Here is a 5,500-nt window from a genome sequence, read left to right as displayed (position 1 = left end):
CAGGTGTTTCTGAACAAAAGCAAAGCGCCCCGTTGGATGATCTGTCCTAATGAGATGCCGTGGTGGTTTCCAAACCAGCTCCTACCGTGGCTTCACGGGTAGGTCTGTGAATTAAAGGCCTGTAAAGAAAGCAGGGGCATTCCACTGTCTGGTCGCTTCAGCTCCATAATCTGTGTGAACCTGCGTAATTGTGCTAGACTCTGTCTTTCAGAGCTTCACAGAAAACCTCCTATTTGCCTCAAATCCTGAAATGTTAATTTTCATCTCTGATGAAGCTGAAGAGCAGCCGAGGCTCCTTTTATTAAGTCATGCAGACTCCTACCTGCTTCCCGAGGGCTAAATTTGGCTGAGAAAACCATTGTAATATTGTGTAATTAATTTGCCAGTCAAATAATTTCTGCAGGGCTATAATTTACTTATCTGTCTGCAATCCTAATGAATCTCCCGGTTCAGTACTTTAATCCCGTTTTCTGCCTTTTTATCTCCTTTTTTCGTAATTCTTTACTGTGGTCTGATTCATAACCTGTATTTTTGGGCTGTTCTTATGATGTTCTCACCAGGAATAACAAGAACCGGCGAAACACTTCAACTTTGTAGTACGCCTTGCGTGGCTGGGAGTTAATGAAAGAGTTTGTTGCTTTATTCCTCCATTTCACCACAACAAACAAGGGAGTTAATTCAATTAAAATCAAAGACATAAAAATATAGGAGAAAAAGCGATTTGTATTTGGAGGACTAAGATGGTAACTTCACTCAGACTCAGCCTAACACATGTGCAGAACTTCCTCGCAGTTAGTCTGAGCACAACATTCCCTGATGAGCAGCAGGAGATAAAAACTATTTGGTAAATGTAACCTCGGCAGGTTTTTTTTAGCTGCTTAACTTTGCAAATCACAACTCTGTCCTCATTTCTTTTCTAATACATTTAATATTTAAAATGGTTTGGTAAGTGGCATAAATAAGTAGTTAGTGTGTTGTTCATTATCTCTGAAACTTGTCACTCGACGTTTTTCCTAATCTCTGGCAGGAATGGTTTCCGAGGGAGGATAGGAATGCTAAATAAAGTATCAATAATGTAAGAGATTCGTCAATGTTCTGCACTGACTCACTGGGCACTGCAAACAAACGGACGATACGATCATACGATAGAAGAAAAATAACTTCAGCTATTTATTTCTAAATGGCTGGTGCCATTGCGGCGGGCTGCAGGGCCTGGTAGCGGCAGCCGGGGGGCTGCGGTGTCGAAAGCGGAGGGTCACGGCACTGGCGGGGAGCAGAGACGGGGCGCAGGGCAGGCGGGGTAGCGACCACAGGGATGTGTACGGCTGGGCTGCGTCGGTGGGATGAACACTCTTGTGATGCCTGCTTGATACGGCCTTGCTTTGCTTCTCTCTTGCACGGAATGAGAGTGTTTATTCTGAGGAGTTTTGAGTGCAAGCATTTAATCCAGGGAACAAGTGCGGTGACAGGAAACTGTGTCAGAAAGAGACGCAGAAATACCTGCCTGTCTCTTCAGAATTTCACTGTGGTCGTTCTAAGGCAGCCCCACATCAGGTAGCTTTGAAACTGAACTCTTCAGGCTGGACTACAGAAATCCATCAGCTTGGAGAAAAATTGCTGTGGAAAATACAGAGTGAATTTAAGCATGTATCTAACGAGAATCGACTAAAGACACAAAAACTTGAGCAGATTCAGCGAAAACCCCGTCCCCGGGGACAGGGAAGGCCTCCCTGGAAGGCGCGGAAGGTTTTTGAGGTACCAGGAATGAGTTAATCCCACCAAGGAATGCGGAGGAGCTGCCAGATAACAGAGTGACATTGTTTTTCCCTGATGTCAGCACAGAAACCCAAACACAAAGAGGTGAATGTAGTCCTCTGAGAGAGCTGTTGAGAAAGCTGAATGTCGAGCTTGTGCCGTGGCACCCAGCAGCATGAGAAGCAGCTCGGCACAAGATGACGATGTGTTTCCTGGAACCAGGGGCTGCCTCCAGACATCTGGGCAAGGCGGGCGCTGTGGGCGATAGTCGGAAGGATCATGAGATGTGCGTGTGGCGGCGCGGGGAGCTGTGTCACTGCCACGGCAGCAACGGGGTTCCTTCTCTGCCTCCTCAAGTTGTAAAAACATGCAGTTCTGGTAGGCTTGGGCTTACCACCGAGTAGATTCAGAGCCATCTGCGGGTCATTTTTTTTTTTTTTACTTTACAGCTTATTTTCTCCCATAGCATCCACATGTTGAGCCCTGCCTGAATAATTCAATTTATTCTGTTTGGTAGGTGATGGTCTAGAGGATATTTAGGTCTAGCTGCAATAGAAGCATTGTTTCACTTTCATATAGGCAGCACATAAGCTCTTGTATTGGTTCCGCCGGGATAGTAATTAAATACTTGCCGATACGCTTTGGATCCGTGGCCGCTCTTCTCAGCAGCTTGAATGTGCTCTGCCTTGATCCGCCTCCCAAACGGGAAGTTTCTCAATTGGACTGACTGTCCATCACAGCTGAGAAATCCATAAAGGCATAGTAATATCTGTATTATTCATTGTCTGCTATTCTGAAGTCTACGGAAAGGTAAACAAAAGGAGAAAAACCTGAAGAGATGGTTTTAAATTGCTTTGTGTTTTTATTGCAGTGGTTGGTATTAACCTGCTCTGCACCCTTGGCTCAGCCTTGTTAGGAGCCACTGCTGCTCTGTGCCTTGTGTTAACTGACAAACCAAATAGTTTGTACGTTCTGTTAATTATGAAAATCAAATTCAGTAACTCCTAGAAAGCTGCTTCTTGAAATCTGTTTTGAAGAAAGTCAAGCTGTTAAATGCTGCTTTCTGGCAGAAATGTGAGTCGCCGAGGTTACGAATGTCAGAATGGGGCGCACGGGAGGAACCGCGCTGGGTGGCGAAGGGCCCTCCGCGTCTCAGGCTCTGGGAGACGGGTGCGGCCGCTCAGCGGCGTCCGGTGACAGCATAAAGTAAATGCACTTGAGTATCATGTGCTGTAGTATAGACACATCCCGAGGGGACAGCAGCACATATCATGGAGGTGGTGCTTAGATTCTGAAAATAGTCCTGAATGGAGAGTGGGACCAGGTAGTTCCCACTAAAGCTAATGGAAGTTGCTGGTTTTGCTGGGAATATGCCAGCAAAAGAACCTGGTTAGGCTCTTTTTCTTTCAGTATCAGGGCTCTAAACTTGCCAAGTCCGTATTTAGATCGGAAAAATATCCTAGAAGAGGTGCGTTTTATGTCGTGATAAATGATGTCTTAGTTGACAACTCAGAATCATAGAGTCATTAATGTTGGAAAAGACAGCTCTAGGACCATCACGTCCAACCGTCAAGCCAAGACCCCCACGCCTCCTAAACCGTGTCCCGAAACTTAGAAGAAGCAGCTAATTCTTAGATTAGAAAATCTAAGATAAGAAGCATAGATTTGTAAGGAAAATCTGAGATTAAAGATATACTGAAGAAGGTGTGTGCGTTAATAGGAGGAATCATTGCATATTTTTATCAGTAGGAAGAAGGAGCCAGTTAAAATCCATTCTAAAAGAAACAACAACATATTTTGATTGTAAGTCTTGAATTCTTTGAGGGAAAAACCCGTGAAGGTAGCAGGTGTCAAAGCCAGGGCATCTTCCCCAGCAGGAGTATTCGGCGACACGGCAGCGGCATCGCCAAGCCCTTGCAAGAGAGCGGCAGGTGCCCCCACACCCCTGCCTCCCTCCGCCTTGCTCTGTGGTCCCCTTGCACCCCAGGGCCCTTCCAGCCCCCACGCCACACTCTGCGCGCCTGCCCCTGCTCCTGCGCCCATGGGGCGCCTCCTCCAGACCCCCAGGGCCTCCCTCTGGGGGTGATGGCACCTCGCCCCACGGCCAGGGGGTGATGGCAGCTCGCCCCACGGCGGCAGGGGCTTTCTCGGGGCCCGCTGGCCGCGGGCTCTAGGTCTGCGCAGAACGGCGGCGCCGCGGGGCGCACCGCCCGGCCCGCACCCCGCCCGCGGCTGAGGCGCCGGCCGGGGCCCGGCTGGTGCGGGTGAGGCGCGGGCATGTCGGGCCCTTCCCCGCTCCCTGTACGCGCCCCGGACCCCATGAAAAGGCTGGGGGTTCCCCGGCGGGGTGTGGGGACTGCTCCGGGCCCCGAGGGGCTGACAGGGCAGGAGACGCAGCCTGAGGGGAGGGCGAGGCCTTCTCCCGTCGGCGCTGCCCCCGAGGACGGCGCTCCGGCCGCTCCCGCCGCCGGCTCCGCCCGGGTGGAAGCGCGGTTGGTGCCGATCTCCCGCGTTCAGGGGCCAGACACGGTGCTGGGGAGGGGGTTCCGCGGGTAGGAGGCAGGCGGCGGGAGGCGGCGGAGGGCGGCGGAGGGCGGCGGGGCCCGGCCCGCCCTCTGATATCGGGCGGCGGATGACTGAGGCAGCCGGGGATGTAGCTCAGTGGTAGAGCGCGCGCTTCGCATGTGTGAGGTCCCGGGTTCAATCCCCGGCATCTCCAGTGGCTCTTTTTTTTTTTTTTTCCTTTTTTTTTCCCCACTCTTTCTCTCCCCCGCGCCTCCCCATCACGGCAGGGAGGGGCCGCCGCCGCCAGCCTCCCCAGCACGGCGTGCCCTCGCCCCGCAGCGCCGCCCCGCCCCGCCGGGGAACCCCGCGAGGAAAACGCGATCGCGCCGGGAGCGCGGCGGGCGGGCAAAAAGGGGTGTGCATTGGCCGGGAATCGAACCCGGGCCTCCCGCGTGGCAGGCGAGAATTCTACCACTGAACCACCAATGCGCACAGCACGGCCCGCGCCCGCCCCGCCTGCAGCGTCTCGGCACGCACCGGCCGCCGTGCGGGGCCGCCCCTCCTCCGCCCGCACTGCCCCGCACCGCACTGGCCGCACGGCCTGCAGCGCCTCGGCACGCACCGGCCGCCGTGCGGGGCCGCCCCTCCTCCGCCCGCACTGCCCCGCACCGCACTGGCCGCACGGCCTGCAGCGCCTCGGCACGCACCGGCCGCCGTGCGGGGCCGCCCCTCCTCCGCCCGCACTGCCCCGCACCGCACTGGCCGCACGGCCTGCAGCGCCTCGGCACGCACCGGCCGCCGTGCGGGGCCGCCTCCCTCCACCCGCACCACTGGGCCCCAGCAGGGACTTCCGGGAAAAAAAGATGATTTTTAGGAAGTTAACATGTCTGTGTGCGTTTTCCTGTAAAGGATTAACCCCCCCAGTATATATATACATACATACACATCTGTAACTATAATATATCCACATTTATAGAATCATAGAATCACTTAGGTTGACAAAGACCCTTAAGATTGAGTCCAACCATTAAGCTCTGTTGTCAATCACTTTCTAAGAGTATCTAGTAATAAAGAAATTTCAAATAGTTTAAGGTACTTTAAGTTCTCACATTTAGGGAGCAGAAATATAAAATGCTTTCACAGAGTGTCCTGAGCTGGGAGGGACCCACAAGGACCATTGAGCCCAGCTCCCGTCCCTGCACAGGACACCCCGAATTCACACTATTTCTCTGAGGGCCTT

General features: G+C 52.9%; 2 non-coding genes across 2 annotated transcripts; one reads left to right on the top strand and one right to left on the bottom strand.

The window, feature by feature from the left end:
• The first annotated feature begins 4,402 nt into the window (after nt 1-4,402).
• TRNAA-CGC (transfer RNA alanine (anticodon CGC)) lies at nt 4,403-4,474 on the top strand. The gene has a single exon. It is a non-coding gene; the product is annotated as a tRNA-Ala (tRNA).
• A 204-nt stretch (nt 4,475-4,678) lies between these two features.
• On the bottom strand, nt 4,679-4,749 carry TRNAG-GCC (transfer RNA glycine (anticodon GCC)). Its single transcript has one exon. It is a non-coding gene; the product is annotated as a tRNA-Gly (tRNA).
• Nucleotides 4,750-5,500: the final 751 nt, after the last annotated feature.

This window comes from Phalacrocorax aristotelis, chromosome 5 (genome assembly GCF_949628215.1).
Source record: "Phalacrocorax aristotelis chromosome 5, bGulAri2.1, whole genome shotgun sequence".
NCBI lineage: Eukaryota > Metazoa > Chordata > Aves > Suliformes > Phalacrocoracidae > Phalacrocorax > Phalacrocorax aristotelis.
The sequence above is the reverse complement of the archived record's forward strand: the minus strand, read 5'-3'. Positions and strand labels throughout refer to the sequence as shown.